General features: G+C 42.3%; 1 non-coding gene across 1 annotated transcript; it reads right to left on the minus strand.

The window, feature by feature from the left end:
- Positions 1–1,396: 1,396 nt before the first annotated feature.
- Positions 1,397–1,469, minus strand: TRNAV-UAC (transfer RNA valine (anticodon UAC)). Its single transcript has one exon. It is a non-coding gene; the product is annotated as a tRNA-Val (tRNA).
- Positions 1,470–23,345: the final 21,876 nt, after the last annotated feature.

Below are 23,345 nucleotides of genomic sequence, written 5' to 3' on the forward strand. Positions count from 1 at the left end.
AAGCCAGATTGGATGCAAATCTCAGCTCAGCCACTTGTTTGTTATGTGACCTTGGACAAGTTACTTAACGTCTCTGTGCTTCAACTTTCTGATCTGTAAAATAATGATAATGCCTCTTCATAGTATTAGTTTGAGACTTAAACGGGATTATGTATATAAGCTCTGGAGATCTTTTTCGCAACAGTGTGACTATAATTCACATTACTAAATTGTACACTTAAAAACGGTTAAGATGGCCCTGGCTGGTGTGGATCACTGGATTGAGTGCCGGCCTGGGAAATGAGAGGTTGCCAGTTTGATTCCCGGTCAGGGCACATGCCAGGATTGCAGGCCAGGTCCCCTGTGGGGGATGCTCCAGAGGCAACCACACACTGGTGTTTCTCTCCTTCTCTTTCTCCATCTCCTCCCCCTCTCTAAAAACAAATAAATAGAGTCTTAAAAAAATGATTAAGATGGTAAAAAAAAAAAAGTTAAAAGTTAATGAAGTAATTGTAATATGTGTCGTAATCTCCAGTTAGAAAAGGATTCACATTTACATACTGTATGACCAAAACAGTGTGGGAGAATGCAGAGAAAAGGACCATTTCCCCTTCCCTTTTTAGTTCTTGGCCACCACTATCTCCCATCAGCCCCCAGGGCCCCAGACACCTTTCCTACATTCCTCCTGTCAAAGAAGAAAAAGGGTAACATTAAAAAGATGATAATAACTCCTTAAAATGAAAGTATAATGAAATTTAAAAAAGGAGCAAAAGAACTAGAGAAACGTTCAAACAGCGTCTATCGGGTGTCTGTAAGTCTAACATTAACTCTGTATTGTGTATGGATTCTTTAAACAGACGAAGGTCTATTCAAACTAGTGTTGTATTTAAAAGGAGTACAAAGGAGTATTTTATTTTGGTTTTTTAATAAGAATAAGACTATTTCCCCTGTTCTGTATTTTAAAGTTTAGTGAAAAATTAAACCTTCAATAATGATAATAAGTAATAAACCCTTAATATTTGAACAGCAGAAAACTGTGGTATTGCCTACATTTTATTTGTAGGGTTTTGGGGACCGGCTTGTCCTGGCTTGCAGGGAAAGGGCCGCGCTGGGTGGTCTTGCTCCCCTCGAGCGCCCAGTTTTCCGAGGCCGCCCTGGAGCACCTGAGGAAAAGTAGGGGGTAAGGCGCCAGCAGGCTGGGGGTGCCCTTCAGACTACGACACTGCCGGGCCCCCACCTGTGCTGTTTTTCAGTTAGGGCAATGGCTGCCGGGATGGGAGGAGCAAAAAAATAAAGAAATAAAATAAAATTTCCCTGAAGGGAGGGAAAGAAAAGTTCGTCGGTTTTGCTTTCTGTCCTTTCACCCGGAAAACCCAAAGGGTATTTTAAAGAAGAGAGCAAAAGGGACTCTCGGTTGTGGTTCCACTGGGGCTCGAACCCAGGACCTTCTGCGTGTAAAGCAGACGTGATAACCACTACACTATGGAACCTCCGCTTGGGGGACCTCTGTCGTTTATTAAGTCATAGGCTCTCATCAGAGTCAGCACCCCCGTTAAAACCCCGCCTTTCCGTTGTAGCCCCGCCCCCGCCGTGGTCCCGCCCCGTCCCCAAGATTCGGCTCCGGTTCCAGCGTTTTGGATCCTCCCTGCGCGCCGAATTTGCTCTTCCTGCGACCAGGTTTCCCCGCGGCCGAGAGCGCTCCCCAGCTAATCATCTGTCCCCAAACTTTCGCTCGGCTGGGAAGTTGGCGAGGCGGCCCCGGCGGGCGGAAGCGGACCCTGGGTCGGGTCACAGACCCTTCTGGCAGCCTCCCTCAGCTGGTGAGGGGTCTGCACTTTCCCCATTCTCCCCACGGGCACAGTGAACCGCTTCTGGAGGTTTGGAGGGCGGACAGGAACCCTATTGGGAGCCAAAGATTCAGGCAGCATGGGGTCACTTTTATATCGGCATTTATTTTGTCAGGGTTGGGAAAGGCCGCTTGGTGAGTCGACCTGTTGGCCCAGAATGTTGGCTCCCCGACATTTTCCACAGTCTTCTCCCGAGAGGGCCTAACATTGCGGGATTTTTCTTTGCTCTCGGGTGGGTAGGATTGGGGTGGTGGTGTAGACAAGCCATCCCCTTTATGGCTGCGGGGGGCGGGGTGTGTGAAGCAGGAGCAGACACAAAATTTGAGGGACCCAGTGCAAAATAAAAAGTGCCAGGCCTTTTGTTCGTTGTTCGTAAGTTATTAAGAATTTAAAAACGGTGACCTTAGAGCACTAAAGCACGAACCTGGTGCTGTGCATCCAGGACTCTGGTCCCTCTAAAGGTGCTGGGGCCCTCCATTTCAAAGAGTACCTGCATAGTTTCCTTCTTGGTTTTCATTGTCAGTGCCATTTATTCACATACCCCTGGCCCCCCGCCCTGCCCCCCGCCCCGTGCCTGTGGATGGATATTTGTCACCATCTTATCAAGGCTGAGAAACACTTGAAACCATTGGGAGGGCATCTTTTAAGTGCTGAGTGGGACATGGCTGAAGGCTGCCGCTGTCCTTTTTACCTGGCGTCTTCCTCTGAGGCTAGCAGAATACTTTCTGCTAAGAATACTTTCATACTGATTGTATGAAAGCAACCCCTTCAGCTAGCCCCCTGAAAGAAACAGTGTGTGAAGATGCACTAATTTGGGTGGCATAATTTGAGTTTTAGCCCTGTCTTGGCAATTCACTATCTGTGTGCTCTTGAACTAGTCATTTCACCTTCCAAGCCTCAGTATCCTCCTTTATGGAATGCATGAGTTGGACTAGGCATCCACACTTTCCCCTCTGGATCTAAATGTTATCCCAACTTTCCAGGTGGGAAAATGGAGGTAGTTATATGCCAAGTAAGAGTCAGTGAGCCTTAATGAGTCTGAGATGCTAAGTGATAAATACATCACACCTGTTTACAAACCCCTATGTGTTCATAACAAGACTGCCAAAAATTGGGCATAAAATTATGTTTTTGGGTTGTGTCTCTAGGGAATGCTTTGCTCTCCCTCCAGCTTTCTTCCTGCCCTTGCTAATAAGGGTGGGTTCACCAAGTGCAAGCTTTGGTATAGTTCCCACATGTACACTCCATGTAGAAAAGAAGCTAGCATGTCTCTGATGCATGCAACACAGGGTTCTGCCTGTAGTGAAAAATTCTTGCTTTTCTTCATTTTGACAAAGAGGGAGACTTTGTTCCACTCCCTGCTGCCCTCCAGGTGTAGTTACAGTCTCTATAATTAGTAAAGTACAATATGGTTTAGAAAACACTTTCACATACATTCCAATGAGGTAACCACAGCAAATATTGCTCTCTTTTTCAGCTTAAAGAAGTTGAAGCCGAAGGTATTGACTGCCTTGCCTGAGACCATTCTGCTGGTGAGTGGCAGTGCTGGGTTCATACTCAGTCTTCTGACACCGAAGTGATTTCGGGAGGCCCATGTCCACAAAGGCTACATGGTTTTCCCGTAAGAGTGCCATGGTCTCTTGTAATATTTTGTATGCATGCCAGTGAGGAAATGGATACTTTTTTACCTTTTGTAACTTTTAAATGAAATCCTCAAAAGCAGGAACCAAGAACCTATGGAAACAACTGTTGATGAATTTCCCTTGAAACCACCAGAGTCTTGGATAGTGCCTGAGATGGCCACAGTTTTGCCGACACTTCAGTCTGTTCGCTTGGATTTGTGAGGCCTGTCACCCCCAGGTATGCCTATCAGCACCTCAACAACTGTAAGACAAATACATAAACTAGTAAATAAAGACTACAAGTCACTTGAAGGTTTTTTGAGTCCTCTGATTTTTTATATGTTCAATGTGGCTTCTCCAGTGTTTGGCTTCACTGGCGGAGGGTAACTCCACCAAAGAGACTACAGTCCCAAGCACTGAACTGATTTAGGAAGCACAGTTGACCTGGTTTCATCTAGAAACAACTGTACTATGTCTTTCAATGAGCCCTTGAGTATTAGCTAAATAAAGTGAGTCATTATCTTGGTATGATAGGACTCATCTTATTTTTCCCCTTTTGCAGCTCATCATGTTCAAAGCATTTGAAACTAGTCTATTGGAGTGGATGTTTGTTGCTTTTTGCCCACTTACCTTTTCATAGTTGCTTGATTCCCTCTGTCTTCTTACTCTGCTCAAGTTCTGTGATCATTTTTATCACCCATTTGCCTTTTTGTTGCTCGTGGCAAGACTGCAATCTGCTAAATTCAACTCTGTCTCTACTCCACCCCTGAATGTGGCCCCAGGAAGAACATGCATTCAGGCCTATGGATTTCAGAGTAAATTCTTGACTACTTACCTCAAGTGAGCCCTTGACGCAGCCCAGAAACATGTCTACTTCCCCTGCCCATTCATTGTCCACGTTCCCTAAAGGACAGTGTCATATCTTGGCTCCCTAAACTTCTTGTACCTCCTTCCCCAATTTTGCAGCTGATGAACTTGCTTCCTATTTCAGTGAAAAAATGGAAGCACAAGTACCCCCCACACCTGCCCACCTACCTACATCTGTGCTCTCATAGATCTAGACCCGGGCTTTTCCTCTTGATCAGGGCTTCTCGACCACAGGCTTATTGATATTTGGGACTGGGTAATTCTTGGTCATGGGGAACTGACCTATGTATTGTAGAATGTTTTGCAGTATCCCTGGTCTCTACTCACTGGATGCCCACAGCACCCCTCCCTCAGTCGTGATAACCCAAAATATCCCCTAGGGGGACAAAAATCTTAGGGGCTATTGGCAGTGTCTGCAGGTGCTTTTTGTTGCCATGTATGGGAGAGGGGTTGGGGTGCTACTGGCATCTAGATGGTAGAGACCAGGGATGTGGTGAAACATCCTGCATTGCACAGGACAGCGCCTACAACAGAGACCTGGTCCCAAATGTCCATAGTGCCACAGTTGAAAAATCCTGCCCTCGATGAACTGCATTCCTGTCAAAACCCAGCCCTCCATCTGCTTCTGCATGAGTTGGAGGCAACTCCATGGCACATAACACACACAATATTTTGATAGTGTCTTTAATCTGCCCTCCAGCTACAGAGGTACTTCCAGTCCCCTGATTGAGGTTTATTATCATATGTCTCTAATATGACTAGAAGCACAGTGTTGGGCAGTGTGGGAGTTTTACAAACAAGTATATGATAGGCCCCATCTCAAGGAGTCTGAAGAATGTTAATTAACCCAAAGCACTAAAATTTTACAAGAAGTTAATGGATGATAATGGTATTATGTACTTTTCCTAACCTAGGATGTTACTGGATTTTAATTAGACCCTGTCTCCTCTCTCTTAAAAAAGAAACTCAAAAGTGAAGAAGGCAGAGGGGAGGGGGCATGGTGATATGCAGAAACCTGCCTGCCTATAATCCCCCAAATCACCCACAACACATTCAATGAGCTTAGATTTGATAGATACAGCCACTCCAGAGAGAAAGCGATCAGGTCGAAATACTCTGTCACCCCCTCCCTTATTTATATTTCCTGAGATGCCTCTAGTTTTTAAAGTCACTCTTCTGAGACTTTAACTGAGCACAGAACGATTTTGCTACTCCCCACTCCTACAGAACCCCACTTAAAAGAAAATGTCTGATAGCAGTGTCTAGCCAATGGTAATTGGTGACAGAAATGAAATTGGCTACTCCCTCCACTTCCCCAACACTTCATGTCCTCTTTAGATTTTTAAGTGGATTCAACTGTGTACACAATGGGGCTCGACTCTAAACTTGGTAGGAAGATTTCAGGAGTGGTGCAGGTGTTAAACAAAAATCATACAGTGTATTTTTATTAGTGATTTTTGGGATACAATTAGGATATAGCTTAAAGGCTATATATAATAATAACACCAAAACTAATTAGTAGGTTAACTCAGAAGGTGTCTGAAGACTAGTTGCTTTCCTCTGCTAAATCTTGTGAAATGATGTGGCTTGCATTTTGTGCAGATTGAGCAGGCTACCATGACAACTGCCTGAATATTATTTCAGTGTTAGTCATAGGTTTTCAGTGTCTGACTGTGGGTCCAAGGTTTATTCTAAAACCCAGATGCACATCTATTCTTAAAGGAGTTCTTCTGAACATATTTACAAAAAAAGCAGAAACTGGGGTGTTTTTTTTTCTTTTTGTTTTGGAAGAGAAATTTGAATGAATTCACACAATTGCAAATTGTAGATTTTACTGCTGTTCTTTTGGAGAGGTGATTTGGGTATGAATTTATATTGTACTTGATTGATTTGATTAAATAGACACACTAGAGCAGAGTTTGGAAAGTTCCCCTCAAGGTATGTAATCTTTACATTAAATTCTTTTTTTTTTCATCTAACAGTATCAGAAGGAATCTGTGGTCACAAGTGACAGAGGATTCAGCCCAAACCGAGTTAGCAAACCCAGTCTCAAATGAATCTGACTTGAAAATTCCAAAGGTAAAATTTTATCCAGAGATTTCCGATGGAGGGCTGCAGCTCTGTTTCCTTGCCTTTCTTTTGACCTACCTTTCTCCATGTATCAGTTGCACCCTGCTAGACTGGCTCTCCTCATGGTAACAGCCTTGCTCAGAGCACCATATTTGGGGACAAGAGTAAGTTTGTGTCCCAGCGCTGTCTCCAGCAGCCCTGAGATGCACTGGTTATTGCCTGTCTTTAGCTACAAGGAGCTTACCGGAATGCTCCTTTTTGCCCAAAGAGGATGTGCTGACTGCCTTAGGCCTGAGTTATGTGCCCCTAGACAGTCACTGTTGCTTTGGAAGTGGGCTCATGCTAATTGGCATAGCCAATCAGGGCCCACACTTAGAATAGGGGGTGGGGTCAATCTCATGCAAGCCACAGGGTTGATTGAAAATAGGGAGAGGGCTGATTTCAAAAAGGAAAATTGGGGCACGATTGCCTGAAAATGAGGGGAATATTTGCTAGCCACCTGATTATGGACTAGAAGGCTGGGAAAATAATAATAATAATAGCAGCTAACATTTATTGAATAACTAACTATGATCCCAGGCACTCAAACTGTGTTACAAGTATATTAGAGAATGTGGTGTTTGGCTGCTTGTAATAAGGTCAATGAAATAGCAGAGACTTAACACAAGAGGGTTGGGTTTTCTCTCATGTGATATGACGTCAGGAAAGAAGCAGCTTCACACTGTCATCCCTCCTCCCATCTTACCCTCCTCCCATCTTCCTGCAACATTATTCTCAGCTAGAGGCTCTTTTCCGAATGCATTCAAGAGGGCTGCTCCTACTGCAGGCATTGAGTCCTGGTTTCAGGAAGGAAGGGGGAAGGACAAAGAGGAAAGGGCTCATGACAGCTGGTCTGGTCTTTTTTTTTCAGGAAAATAGCTTTTCTGGGAGCATCAGCCAGTACATTTCTGCTTATATGGCATTGTCCAGAACTGCGCCACACGAGTAGCCTGAACTGCAAGGGAACCTAGCAAATCCAGTTTTGTTGGCTAAACGCATTGCCACCTACAACAAAATTGGGGTTTTATTGGTAAGAAAGGAAGAATGGATACTGATTAGGCAACCATTGTATCAGTGGCTGCTATAATGTGTATTAACTCATTTATTCCTTATATCAGCACAGTGTGGTAGATACTATTACTGTCCTGTTTTTCTAAGAAACAGGCACAGATAGGTTATGTAATTTTCCCAGGCTCACACATAGTTAGTTGCTAAGGGATGGAGCTAGAATATAACCCCAAGCTATGTGACCCTAGAACCACATTCTGTAATGTTCCCAGGCATATCCTGACCCACAGGCTAGACCCCCTTTCTTCTCTAGGATGTGTATCCACTTGGAAATTGTAGGCCTCTCCTAGAAATGGTAGTTAATATTTGCTTAGCACTTTATAGTTGAGGAAGAATTTTCCACTTAGATTATTCCATTTATATATTATTACCCTCATTTCTTAAATGAGAAAACTGAGGCTCAGAGAAGTTATATAAGTTGCCCAAGTTTCCTAGGTTGTAATTGACAGAGCTGACATTTCCTTAAAATGTCAAGCTCTTACTCCTAGTTCCCTATCCTAATCCTCCTGCTCTTTCATGCACAGAACACTTCATTTTCAATTTTTTTAAATGACAATATTTTGCTCTAGGCCCTATATTAACTTCACAGTTTTCTCACGAAAAGCAATCCAGAGAAATCTTGGATCTCTCACCAGCTCGGTTTCAGGGTCCTTTGCACTTAGCCACACCACCAGGAACGTGGCGCATCAGCAGGAATTGTATTCTGTAGTAAGAAACAGAGACCTAAAAAGGGAGGTTATTTTTATCTTACACACTATGAATCCAGCGCTTCATTCATAATATGAAAGCGTTCACTACAAAAAGCACTTACCTACCTATTTAAATAAGAGTCATTGAACATACAGAAGTTTCCTGGCCTTACTTATATCAGGTTAATTTATATTATGTTCCCTTAAAACTGCTCTATATATCAGACTTTTCACTAAGTAAGAATGACAGTCCACCTCACTGGGGTAGGCTAGTGAAGTTTCACTACATTACTGATACCTCAGTTTGCTTATATTTGTTATTTCTCTCATTGTTTCCAAATATTTGAAATCTGCTGAACTGACCATACACATACACGCGTGTACACACACACACAAGAATGTTGTGGAATATATATAGTTTGACTTTAAAAGTCATGAAAGCATGGGCTGAAAGAGAGAGAGTGATTCAAAGAAAAATCATACTGTTTTGTAGAACAATGCCACACAGAGTATATTTCATCATCACCCAAGCTTAATAGAAACACAGACTCATGAGCGCCACCCCAGACCTACTGAATCAGAACCTCTAAGAGGCTAGGCCCAAGAATCTGTATTTTAACAAGACTCCCAGGTGACCTACAAACACATTAAAGTTTGAGAAGCACGGTTTTAGAGAGTTTTATGGAAATGTACACTCTTTGGAGTATCTGTGAGAACACTAACTTCAGCTTTAGTAAACCAAGACCTATATATGAAGCCCTGGATTCTCCTTTGAAAGTCTCCAGATCATATAATCCACTTACCTGCTCCAGGTCACTGAGCCTTAACTCAAGTGTATTCTTGATCCCGTCCTATCGACACCACCTAATTAACCTGTGTTTGCCTTGCAGATGCCAGTTCAAAGGTTACTTCCTCAGAGAAGCCTTTTGGTGTGACCTCCTGATTCACTCTCATGATACATGTACTTCTTTGCAATTTTACATTTATTTTTATAATTATTTGGTGAATGTTTACTTCCCCCACTAGGCTATAAATTTCATGAGGGAAGAGACTTTGTCAGTTCTGTTAACTGATATATCAAACAGTGCCTGATACACAATAGATGCCCAACAAATATTTGTTGAATGAGTATATGAATGAAACCAAGAGAAAAAGAAGTGCTCAAAGAAAATAGTTTAAAAATTTTCCAAAATTTTCACCATAAGCTCTTAGTCATCTGAGGCAATAGTAGCAAGGTCTTTGAAAAGAAAGCCATGGATCTTTTCCAGGCCTTGCTTTAGCTAATACTTTCAACATTTCTCCAAGAAACCAACTGTTCTTTGTTTCCTTTTTTTTAAAAAAAAGATTTTGTTTACTTATTTTTAGGGAGGGGGGAAAGGAGGGAGAAAAAAAGGGAGAGAAACATCAATGTGTGGTTGCCTCTCTCACCCACCCCCACTGGAGACCTGGCCCGCAGCCCAGGCATATGCCCTGACTGGGAATTGAACTGGCAGCCTTTTGATTTGCAGGCTGGCACTCAGTCCACTGAGCCACACCAGCCAGGGCTATTCTTTGTTTTCTATATTTATGAATAGAAAAATGGTTGACGGGAGGGGGATAATGGTGGCAAAAAGAAAGCTTGAAGAACCTTGTACCTGCCTTTCCAATAACCAGAAAGTGGGTTTTACATGTAGGGTGTGTTGTTCATATTATATTGGCAGGTGGTGATGTCATAATTGCATCTGACATCATGGGTTGCCAAGACAACCTATTAAAGTGTCACTATATAATCATATGCCTCTGGTAAGCTCCTCAGTTGAGGCTGAGGAGTCCTCTTCGAGTAACACCCATAAACATCAGGACGGATTGAGTCCTGGGCCTCCAACCCAGCCTGAAAGGTTCACCAACCAGCCAAGTGAGTATCTAGAAGGGTGGAACTGATAAAACTGGGAAGGGTAAGAACTCTTAAAGGAGAAAATGAATTGAATGCAATCTGGGTAGCCATGGAAACATGCTTGAAAGTTAACCTCCTTCTTCCTCTGTTAAGTTGTTTGGCCAGCTCTTGTGGGCTTTATGTTTTGTGTATGGTGTTTATTGTACTTTATGAAGTTTATTGTACTTCAATTTGTATTATATTGGAGCTATATTTTTTGCATGGAATTGGGTAACTTTGATGTAATGGAAAGAGTACTGGCCACCCAGTCATAAGACTGTGACATTGGGGAGCCACCTAACCTCTCCTATAAAATGGGAGGCCTTTCTAAAGAAGTCAAAAGTGCCATAGTATCTTGCCACAAGTCATAGGACTGCGGCATTGGGGAGCCACCTAACCTCTTTTATGAAATGGAGCCCTGGCTGGTGTGGTTCAGTGGACTGAGCGCTAGCCTGTGAACTGAATTTTCACCGGTTCAATCCCTGGTCAGGGCTCATGCCTGGGTTGTGGGATAGATCCCCAGTAGGGGGTGTGTGAGAGGCAACCAATGTTTCTCTCCCTCTCTATCTCCCTCTCTTCCCCTCTCTCTACAAGTAAATAAATAAAATCTTTAAAAAGTAAATAAAATGGAGAACTTTTTTGAACCTGTCCAAAGGACCATAGTATCTTAGCCCAAGTCGTAAGACTGTGACTTTGAGGAGCCACCTAACCTCTCCTACAAAATGGAATGCCTTTCTTTCTTTTCTCTTCTTTTTTTTAAGAGAGAGGGGAAGAAAGGGAGAAAGAGAGGGAGAGAAAGATCAATGTGGGAGAGAAAGATCGATGTGAGAGAGAAACATCTATTGGTTGCCTCTCGTACACACCCCCAACTGGAGATGAACCTGCAACTTAGACATGTGCCCTGAATGGGAATTGAACCCATGACTTTTCAGTTTACAGGATGACATCCAACCACCTGAGCCACACTGGCCAGGGTAAGGGCCTTTCTGGACAAGTCTAAAGGCTCACCTGTTATGGAGCTCTGGGACAAGAATCTCATGGTGGCCTTGGAAGGGGACTTTACCATCTGTGCCTAGATCAGTTTTGCCCAATTCCCAGTGCTTTGACATGAGAGGGAATTGCATAAATGTATACTTTTTGTTTTACTTTTGTCTTTGAATGGCAGATTACAACCTCCGCAAAAGGAAAATCAGAATTACCGTTGTTCTGCCATTGGTTCCTGCTAGATGTCAAACTGAGATACTGCAAAACAGGAGCACATGCACATGCAAGCTAAAGGGACAGATTGTGGCAATATTTAAAAATATCACAACTCTCTAAATAAGAACCAGCTCTGGTAAGCAGATTTGGAATTCACACAAAACACCCATAACTCTGAAAATCTGAATTGTACATTGCCCTGGTACATTACTTCTATGCAGTAATTATGGATGAAGTTATGTTAGACTATATGATAATACCTGGCTCCTTTGATATACAGTCATCCCTTTTTCCTGGGCCTCTTCCTTTCCAGATTGCTCTTTTGTTCACTCCTAATGTCTCTGTTCCCCCACAGTTCTGCTTTGCCCCTATTGCCTTCTTACTCTATGAGCTCTCCCTGACTATTTCATCTTCTCTAACCACTTCAGCTGTTATTGGTACCCTGATGACCTCTTTAATCAGAATCTGCAGACCTGATTTATTTCTTGGGCTCTAAATGTCAGCTTCTGTGTATAGAACATTTCAGCTCGTTAGTTTTCTCCACTGTAAACACACTTGTCCCCCTTTGTGTCCTACCCCATACCTGTTAATGCCCTTCTGCAATTAATGGCATCACCCACTAGACTGTAAATTACAAGACAGCAGGGACTGCTATTGTACCTTTAGCATCCAGCATTGTGCCTGGCACAAGGCAGATACACAGTAAATAGTGTTAAATAAGTGATAAATCCATTTATTATCCCAAACTAGAAACCTTGAAATCAATTATTTTTGATACCTCCATCTCCTTTGCTCCATATACACAGTCTGGGACCAGTGGCGTTTTGTACCTGAAGGGCTTTTATATTTGGCCCCTCCTCCCTGTCCCCACTGCCAGAGCTTTAATTCAGTCCTTGTATCTATCTCCTGGATTGTGGCAGGAGCTCCCTCATTGCTCTTATGTCTGGCTTTCCCCCAGTTCATCACCATCTGATCCTCAGGGTGACCTTGCTAAAGTTTGAATCTAATTAGATTATTCTCAGGGTCCCTTTCACTCAGAGTTTACAGTCTGGCAGCCTCACACTGGATCCGTGGAGTTTATACAATGTTTTGAAGAAATGAGAATTACAGGATTTCATTGCTTCTAAGATGCACATTTTTTTTTCACATTTTAGCACCTTTGAAATTGGAATGTGTCCTAAAATCAGTGGAGTGTCATAGTTTGATGGGTGGCTTTTTTATTGGTATGTAAAATAGCGATGCACGTTATAATCGATGGCATCTTAAATTTGCAGAAATATACTCATACTCACATTTAAAAATAGGGCGCTTTTACATAAAAATATGCTCAGCTTCTCTTGAAAAATTGCATCAGGCAACACTGGGCCAGGATTTCTGGATGGCAGCCTAAGAGAGAGCTACCAGTAAGTAGCAGCTGCCTCATTTAGATAAAAACTCTCCAGAATGTCCCATCATTTCCACCCAGGCTGCTTTATTCATTTATATTACCTGCCCCAGCTCATATAAGCATTTGAAATTGCAACCCCCAACTGATGGGTTAATCTTGGAATTCTTTGTTACGATCTACAAGAATAATCGCAGTTGGCACCAGCCTACCTCTCCACGTTCACATCCCCATCCTCCACTTTGTACACCCTCTATCCCTGAGTCTCAGGAAATGTTACTCAAATATCACATGCTCCCATGTTCCCCGGTAGGCCTTTCCCACCTTTTAATCCTCTATGAAACATTTCCCGACTTGCCTTGACCAAGCTGATACACTTCTGGACTTCTGACCAATAGTATGTGGTTTATCTCTGGACCTACACCTCCTGTTTTGAAATTATCTGTGGATAGACCCATGTCCCTCATCACGCTGTACACCTGGCAGGGAAATGAACCAGAGCTCATTCTCCTTTGTGTCCCTGCCCCATAGCTGGAACATGCTCAGTAAGTATCTATTGAACAAAGAGTGGATGGGCTGTGTTTCCTGACTGGGAGCTCTGTTCTTTGTGTTTCGCCCATGGTTAGAGAGCTAAAGGTAAAATCAGAGGGAAGGGCAGGCATTTTCCTTAGTGCTCATAGTTTACAGCAGAAAACACTGCTTCTGGCTGTGATTTAGGAAGGGCCCTTGGCAGTGAAAATCAGCCCACGGGGACTTTAATATTTGCAGACCCAAAGGCACGAGATCAGAACCGGCTCTGTGAAGCTTTTTGGAAAATTTATCTTTAAATTAGTGTACAGTAAAATCGACTTGCCATACAGTTCTGTGAATTCGGACACATAGATGCGCGTAACCACCACCGTAATTAGGATACAGAACACTGCCCTCCAAAACTCCCTCTGCTATCTCTTTACGGTCACACCCTCCCCCGCCCATCAACCATGGCAACCACTGATCAGTGCTCCATCGCTACGGTTGTGCCCTTTTGAAAAATCTCATAAAAATGTACGTAACCTTTTAAGTCTGCTTCTTTTACTCAGCAAAATGCCTTCGATGTTCATCTAGGTTGTGTGTATCGATAGTTTGTTGTAACCTACCTTTGATTTCTTTGAATGACTTTCTGATTACTTGCCAAATCTGGCCTCCCCTTTGTCCTACTTAATGTAGTTTTTCAATACTCGGAACTCATCCCTGAAAATATACATGGTTCTTCCTCTTCATTTAAATATAATATTCCTTGCTATTCCTTTTCTGTCTTCAAATCAAGGCTCTTTAAATCAAGGTTCTTTGAATGTTTTTGATTGCGAACCAATCACAGTAAAAGCTTTCTGAGAGCTCCTAATACAGGTATATTTATTTATTTACAACTAATACTGCTGAACTCACATGTTGTGTATTACAAACATACATAAAAATAGAACATTCAAAAACAGTAAGAAAACAGATAAAAATACAAATTTTAATGTTTTGCTTTCTATTCTCCAACAGATAGATCTTCTGTGCTTCTGCTGTGGGGTAAGTACCTCAATTTGGAGACTACCAGGTGCCAGGAAGCTGGGATCGGGTGTGATTCTTTTCCACTAGCCTCAGCACCAGAAGGCTAGCTAAGAGGCCAGCCCCATCTGAGCTATCCCCCTTTGGTGCTATTAGGCATTGAGGTATCAGAGACTACAAGTAGACAGACATCTTAAGTATTTACTACCAAACAGATCTGCACTTGTTGTTTTTTTTAATCTACTCCTAAATCCAGCTGCTTTGCCTAGATTCTAGCATATTCCCCAGTGTGTTATGACCCATTAGAATTACTTTCTACCTTGGCTGGTGTGACTCAGTGGATTGAGCACTGACCTGTGAACCAAAAGGTCCCTGGTTCGATTCCCAGTCAGGGCACATGCCTGGATTGCACCAGGTCCCTGGTTGGGGGCGTGCGAGAGGCAACCAACGGATTTTTCTCTCACATATCGATGTTTCCCTCCCTCTTTTTCTCCTTTTCTTCCCCTCTCTCTGAAAATATAAATAAATAAAGTCTTTTAAAAAAGAATTACTTTGCCCTGGTAGAAAATGGAACTGTGGCCAGCTCCATGAAACTTGTGAAATAGGACAGGTTTGTCTGCAATGTCCAGTCTCTCCTTTGTGAGGTCACCGGCCTTCTCCATCTTCTCTATCTTTCCACAGTTGGCTGCTACCATAGACTAACTGAGGTGCTGGTTTGGCTTTCCTCTGAAGCAGACCCTTAAACAAGCATTTGAGAACAAGAAGTTTATGTGGAAACTGAAGACAAACATAGTAGGGGAGTGGGGAAGTGATAAAGAGAAACAGCCAAGATAGCCAGGAAAGAGAAGTCTAGGCTGCAGAGGTGGAGAGGCAGCCATTTTTCAATCACAGCAGACAGACACTTTTCTTTATCCTCTCAAAAGTCTAATTGCAGCAGTATAATTAGGGCCACAGTTCATTCTGATTTTTACTTCACTTTTCCCATTTCACACCCTTGTTAAGTACTGTAAAATACACTTGTCTATAAGAACACCCTCATCTCTCCCTCACCTCTTTTCTTCTGGTTAACTCTTACCTCTGGCTGCCCAATCGTTAGGTCTCAGCCTGGGCATCACTTCTAGAAAGCCTTCCCTCATCCCCCTTTCTGGGATGAGGCCCTTTCATTGTGACCCTATTTGCTCTATTAGAGATTTTATCATACTGCATTGCTTCCACTTATTCATATAATAAATATTAGGTGCCTGGCACAGTTTTAAGTACCTGGAGTTTATATTCCATTAGGGGAGACAGATTTTAATTTGTCATTTTATTTTAATTTCTCATTTACCTATGTGTTTGCCTCACCTAATCATTTCCATTTTGTTCACCATTTATGTCCGTCTCTTAGCCCAGTGTCTGCCACACAGGTGGTGCTTAATAAACATGTGTTGAATGAAAGAGCACAGGGCATTTTAGTTAAGGATGATTTGGTATTGCTCTGGGCTTTTCTGGGGGAAAATGAGCTCTCGTGTTTCCTACTGGCTGTTTTTATATAATGATGTGCCCATTGAGAGATAAGTTGACCTACCTCTACTGTTAAGGGTATAATTCTGTTAATGAATGAGTTTGGAACTGTTAACATCACTTTGACCATTATTTTTTCTTTTTTCAGGTTAGGACAATACATCTGGGCTCAGCTGGGGGACATCCAGAAGACATCTGAATAGAGGCTGGTAACATCATTTTACGAACATACAAGGTACTGACTGAGGCAGTATAGTGTAATGATTATAAGTAGGGGCTCTGGAGTCAAGGTGCCTGAGTTGAAATCCCAGCTCTTTCACTCTTTTGCTGTTTGACTTGGGGCTATAGTTCCTAATGCATAAATAGTATATACCTCATATGATAGTGTGTGGATTAAATAAGATTAACACATGTAAAATGAATAAGTGCCTAGAATGTAGCAGGTACTCAATAAATGTTACTGTCATTATTGTAATTTATTCACATACATCAACACTTATTTAATAATTGGAAACTGACTCCGATTATTTTTTTTTGGTGCTCAAAGTAGCATTTTAGCATTCTTTGTACAATGGAAAAATATGGTGAAGTTCTTCATTATAAGCAAATTCTAAGTTTTAGACAGGTCACATAAAGGGCATAGCCAATCCAGTTCATGGTCCAGAAGCTGGTCATTAAAATAATCACCTAAATCATGAGTCCTTTTCCTCCATTTCTTTCTTTGTGTGATTAAACAAATATTTAGTGAGTACCTTGAATGCATTTGGTGCTGCAAATGCCAAGGGAAATGAGATGGATCCTTTCCCTTCAGGATTTCACATGTAAAATGACAAATTACAGTGCACTTTGGGAAGTTCCATAATTGGATGCACACACGGCTTTGAGTGCCAGAAAGCAGAGTGACTAACTCCCCTTTGGTGATTCAGGAAAGGCTTCACACAGAGGAGGTGACATTTGAACAACTGTATCTAGACATAGCCATCATTTAATCACTGTGGATTGAATAGGCATTGGGCTGGAAAAAGCCTTATAGTGACCTTGTCCACTATTTTTGCGGGAGCCTGGGTGATTATGCTACCATTTACAATGTGTATGGCAGCCTCTTCAGGTCCTGGTCTTGGAGTCCTCGCCATGGAAACCTGTACAGTTACATTACCTTATAATGAGGTCCTCTGATAACATTTAATATGCTAATAGGAGTAGAGAAGCCCAGAGCTGCCTTTCCAGTTATTTTTAAAGTGACTCCATTAAATAGTAAGCTAGGCAAATGCTTTACTGGATCTCCTGTGGCACCCAATTGCAGAAAGGAATTGGCTAAAGAGCAGCTTGGGTGGGGTTGTAAAGTGTTGATGGCCAGAGTCCTTTAAATCCTAGCTCTCGATGCCTAAGGCCAGTAAGCTAAGGCCATATGCTGTGAAACCAAGTAGGAAGAGTTTGGGAGGAAAATTGCTGTCAGTGCAGCAGCAGTCAGCGTGAGACTCTGGGAGCGAGGTCACCCCTGGATTGCCTCGAAAGACAGCCGAACCGTGGCCGGTGGCCTCCAGTACTGACATCTGCACTTCGATTATTCAAGTGTGTTTTCCTCCTCTTCCTTCTCAAACTCAGCACAATTACAGGTCAACCTTCCTTTTTCCTTTCTGCTGATGGAGAAAGGTGAGTTTCTCTTTCACAGATGGGTTCTCCAACAAGTGGCTAATTGAATAGCTGGGGGAATAAAAATGTCATATAAATAAATGTGCAGCATAGCACCCAACAACTGCTTCCTTAACCCATGTCTTTTCAAGTCCTAAGGAGGAATGTTTAGTGATCCCAGTTCCTTTGCTTAATCATACCCAGGCTACTGTAATGTTTACTAGAAGTCATCCTGCGTTGACCTAGTCAGCCATTGAATGCTTTTCTGCCATTATTTACCAAAATTCTCTTTTATGCTTTGTACTGATGCAGATTATTTATGCAACTAGCAGCCTGGTCCTGCCCATACAAGAGCCTGGTCCCCCTGGAAGCAGTCATGTGACCTCAGCCCATTACTTGAGCACATCCCTTATCTCCTAGCCTGGAACAGGGCAGCGTTGGGGCAGACAGCTGTGGCTCCAGGCCAGAGCTCAGCCTCTCCCAGATCTGTGGCTCTGGGCTCGCCTTTCAGGCTGAAAGGCAAAGCAGCCGTGGCCTGTTTGGGTTACCTCTTTGTGTGTGCGGGTGTGTTTATTTCTTGATTTATGTAAGCCGGAGCTCACCCTGCAGAGAGCTGCAGAGATGCGAGATGTGTGGAGTGCATGTGTATGTGTAGGGGGTGCTCCAGAAAGCTGTAATTCTACCTTTTTTTCTTTCAGACCTCAGCATTCCTCATAGAGAACGTTTTTGGAGGTGAGGAAAAAACCTCTACACTGGCCAAGCAAAAGAACCAGGTGATATGTTTATTTGTTCTTAGGTATTTGGGGGATGCAGAAGTCTACATTATAACATATATTATCTAGCAACCGAACAGGGCATGTGCGTTCCTTGGAGTTTATTTTATTGCTTTGCAGTTTCTCAGATTGATTTTTCAAAGATGCTGATTGCAAATCCCTTGCCACCATTTTTAAACGGTGTACACATGACTTTGCAACCTGAAGGGTTGTGGCCTGTGTCAAACGAATGTGACATTGGAAAGTCTGTGGTTACTTGGGTGAGAGCTGGAAAATAAAGGAAGGGATACTTTAAGAAACTCTTCTAGGCCCTTCACAGTGTATTCTCCAAGCTCCGTTGTACAACTTTATGTTCAGAAATCTTTTTTTAGCTTCCTTGGCCTCTTGTTATCGCAGAGGACCCCAGAGTTACCATCTCTCTGTAAGAAAGGCAAACAGAATTCCTTGCAACATTCAAGAATTCTCTTTAGTGATTTAGTGCATACATAAATCGATTAGAATGGATTCTGAAACCAAGGCGTAGCAAACCTTTTAGTCAACTGACATTTTTATTCTTTAAGATTTAACAGTAGGTCTTCAGATCTGCCACTGATTAGCTGTGCCATGCCGTGCCGTGCCGTGGCGTATTGTATTTAATTTCCAAGTCTCAGTTTCTTCATCTAAATATGGGAGTGATGATACCATCTTGATGGTTGCTGTGAATATTAACTGGAATACTGGAAATACGAAGCACCCACTGTGCTGGGTCAACAGTAGTCCCTTAATAAGTATTGGTGATTTTAGCTGTCATTATTACTAGTACAGTATTCTTGCAGACCTTAGTGATCGTAGGGGAAAAGAGCCCATATCTTATGAATGTACAATTATCCCAGAACCTGTAGACATCCAAGGGCTTTAGTGTCTGGAAGGTCCCAGACAATGCACTTGGAAGGGAGAGATTTGAGCAAACACAAGTTTTGTGTCAACCTTTCTACCACAGAGGGTACCCACACATGCATGTCCCCTCCTAACTCATCAGCTAAGGATTGCTCCTCATTAGTCCTCAGTACAAATATGTTAAGTTATGAGTTATTATCCTTAGTTTCTTATGAGAAAGCTGAGGTGCAGAGGAATTAATGGCTAGCTGAGAAGAATTTAAACTTTGGTTTGTCTGACTTCTGAACCCCAGGCTCCACTGGGCCAGCCTTAGGCAATTACGGACAGTAGATGTGTTTGAGATGCTTTCCCTCAAAAGGGTCCCCTGATAGGCTGTTTGGGAGACAATAGACACTAGAAATTCACAGTGCACATTAATGTCTTCAAGGTTCTGAGGAGTCTTTTAATAAAATAGACCTATGTAATTCTACTTCTTCTGAACTTATTTGATGGTGGGACCTTTTTTCCTCCATTATTTCTAAAGTTATAAACCACATAGGACTACTGTTTTACGAACAAACTTTTGAACATCTGGCATCAGGCCAAGCTGCCGCCTGATCATAGTCCTGTCTGAGTAACAACAAATACCTTCAGACACCTTCTGGTGGCCAGTATAGTTTCCTCCCTTTCCTTATCCTTTCATTAGATGAAAGGAAGAATCACTACCTCAGTTGTACAGATCTCCTGTTATTACTTTCGGACCCCAGATACAAGCAAATGCTACAGAGTTTTACTGGAAAGGTAATGGTAGAAAGGACCTTTCTAGCATGGTCTGCTAGGGACTCCTCTACTCTGTATCCCTTAGTTATATTTAGGCCACAGACATCAGGCTGTGGAACCCCAGTGTCGATGAAGACTAAAGCTAATGCTGGAGGGTGAGCCTGAAGAGGGATCTGTCCTCCACCAGTTGAGTGCCCACAGCTGAGTGACTTTAGGTTCTAGATTTGGGTTCCTCAGGGCCAGACCTTGAGTAGGAATTTCTCCCAAAGCTGAATTTTTTGTAGGAGAAGCTGAGTTTCTAGAACTCAGAGAAACCACACAGTTCACATCTAGAAATGTCCAAGGTGGAATCAAGGTCAAGGTGACTGAGCCAAGGTGTGAGGGTTCAATAGGGATGCACTTTGAAATAAAATAATGAGTAAGAACAACTTGGGGAGACTGGGCTAGCGCTCGGAGGGTATCTGACAGCAGAAGTTAGCTTGGCTCCAAGGGCCATCTTTCATCCTTTCCTTGTATTTTCACCTTTGGAAATGAAAAGCAGTTAGGATGAAAAGAATTGAACAACAGTGAACAGTTCAACCCCCCATTTCTCCTCCCTCACTCCTTCTCCACACATGCGTAGTGAAAACCTTTTAGCAGAAGCCTTAGAAACATTTTGCTTTGCAAAGTATAAGTGAGTGCCAATGATGAGTCACTTATTTTATGTTTATGCTTAAAAACCATCCTCAGTATATATGTATATATTGGTAGAGGCAGCAGCAGTGGGAAAGTTTCAAGCTGCTTTTTCTTTTTCTTTTCTTTTCTTTTTTTTTTTTTTTTGGCCAAGAGCCACCTTTGCAGTGGTTCCTGTCACTGACTGTGGCATCTTTGGGTTTTTGCGAACTCTGCAGATGCTCCCCACCTCTTGAGCTGGAGAACCTCTTTCAGGCCCCAGGGAACTGTTTTTTCAGAGACTTCTTCACACTAAATGCATTTCTTTTAAAAAAAATTAAAATTTTTGTTGATTTGAGAGAGGAAAGGGGAGAGGGAGAGAAGAACATCTATTTGTTGTTCCATTTATGTTTGCACTCACTGGTTGATTCTTGCATGTGCCCTGATGAGGGGATTGTACCTGCAGCCTTGCCCTACAGGGCTGATGCTCTAACCAACTGAGCTACCTGGCCAGGGCTAATGCTTTTCTAATGCTGAAGAGGGCGGGAAATGGAAGAGGCTTAGGTTTTCCCAAATAATGGAAAATCATTTTTCCATTTTTATCATTTTTATCAGCTTTGCAGCTAGCCAGAGGTGTCCTTAAAGGCGCATGCACTGTTTAAAAACTTGCTTCCCTCTCTGCCTTTAACGGGAGATTACAGTCTCCATTGGGCAGTGTGTGGAAAGCAGCACCTAGCCTTAACCAGCTCTTGTTTTGGCAAGAATTAAAATGAACTCTCTTTTTCTTTTTCTTCTTCTCCTTTTTTTTTAACTTGTTATCTGAGGGAGAAAAACAATTTAAAAACAACTTGCTTAATAATTATATTTAATAATATAAACATTGTAATAAACTTTTTTCTAATAGCCAAAAAATTCTAGAACAATTCTTTTTCATCATGATTTTAAAATTTCCTTTAAAAATAGATATGTTTAAGTACCACCCATTTTCTGGTTTAGTGAAAGGTTTAGAATCAAATAGCTAGCATCTGTGTATAAAATGATGGGCTAATAATTATTTTTAGTTATGAATTAAAAAACAATTTTCCTGTCCTCACCCAAGGACACGCTTATTGATTTTAGAGAGGGGAAGAGAAGGAGAGAGAGAGGGAGGGAAACATCAATGTGAGAGAAACATCTATTGGTTGCTTCCAGCATGCACCCCAATCAGGGACTGAACCCGCAACCCAAGCACATGCCCTGACCAGGAATTGAACCTGGGACCTTTTGGTTTATGGGACAACACTCCAACCAACTGAGCCACACTGGCCAGGGCTTAGTTAGTAATTTTTTAAAGGACTCTGGCTTAGAAATATTCATTCATTCATTCATTCACTCATTCAGCATTTATCAAACACCTGCTATGTTAAAGGCACTGTGTAGGTGCCAGAGGTTCAGGGAGTGTCTAGAAAGAAAGATACCCCAGGAGTTTACAGTCTAGCAAAAATATATTCAAGTATGATGCATTTTGGTTCCAGTAAATTTTTTGTATGGACTTCTGTTGTGTAATGAGTTAACTAAGGGGTGGCTGAGAACCAGATAGATGCCTTAGAAGAGATATGTTTTATTTCTTTTTCTGGAAAAGGAAAATCAAGATTGAAATATATTACTTTGTATTGAATCAGTGTTTGTTTACTACTCAATGCCCAACTTACATGTTCTTTAAAAAAGTAAAAAAAAAAATGCATGAAGATGGAAATGAAGCCCAAGGAAGATATGGAGAGCAGTGTTTCTCAAATTGAGATACAGGGAGTGCCTACGTCAAAGTCCCCTGAAGGGTGCACTTTTTTAAAAAAGATTTTATGTATTTATTTTTAAAGAGAGGGGAGGCGAGGGGGAAAGAAAGGGAGAGAAACATAAATCAGTTGCCTCTCACACACCCCCAACTGGGGACCTGGCCTGCAACCCAGGCACGTGCCTCAACTGGGAACCGAATCGGTGACCTTCCGGTTCACGTGCTGACACTCAGTCCACTGAGCCACACCAGCCAGTGCTGAAGGGTGCACTTCAATTGCAGATTCCCAGGTTCCCCAGACTGCTTGAATCCAATACTGGCAGTAAAGCCTGGGAGTCTGCGTTTTTAAATACTCTCCTCTGGTAAGTCTTGTGATACTCATGTTGGCAAGCACTATCTAGGCACTTGGATAGGATCAGCAGGACTATATGAACTAAACCAAAGGCTGGTGAAGGCCCCAGTAGACGTGTTCTCATAGGCACTGCAGATAACCTCAGAGACATTTCTGAGTATGGAGAAAAGGCAGACAATGTGTAAATAGTGCCCCAATTTCAAAAATGAGAAAAGAGTAGATGCCAGAAGCCACAGCCTTATAAGCCTGAAATGACCTCTGGAAAGGTTTTGTACCAAACAGATGGAGTCAAAAAGAATTTAGAAGAAAATATGATGCTCACTAGGCATCATTGTGCGTTTGCTAAACCATTGTCTCTATTAGAGATTGATAAACTTTGCTTGATATTAGAATCATCTGAAGAGCTTTAAAAATATCAAGATGGCCCACCCCACCCAGGGGAACCCAGGCATCAGATTTTTTTAAGCCCCCAGAGATTCTGATTTAATGAGGTATTTGCTGTCTGAACATTGGCAGTTTTAAAAGCTCCCCAGGTGATACTAATAGGTGACAAAGTTTGGTAACCAATTTGTCTCTGTGACATTTGGCAAGTTGCTTAATTTCCTTGTACTTTGAGTCAATTCTAGGTAATTTTAAAGATCTCCCTCACCTTCAAACACCTATGATTCTATTATTAAAAATCATGCCAAACTGATTTCCTTACTTTCTTCCTCTCTCCATCCCTTTCCTTTCCTTTTTCCTTCCTCTCTCCCTTCTTCCCTTCCTTCCTTCCTTCCCACCATCCCTTCCTCTTCTCCTCCTCCTCCTCTTTTTCTTCT

This window comes from Pteronotus mesoamericanus, unplaced genomic scaffold, assembly GCF_021234165.1.
Source record: "Pteronotus mesoamericanus isolate MK-2021 breed Mesoamerican mustached bat unplaced genomic scaffold, CSHL_Meso_final contig_65, whole genome shotgun sequence".
NCBI classification, from domain to species: domain Eukaryota; kingdom Metazoa; phylum Chordata; class Mammalia; order Chiroptera; family Mormoopidae; genus Pteronotus; species Pteronotus mesoamericanus.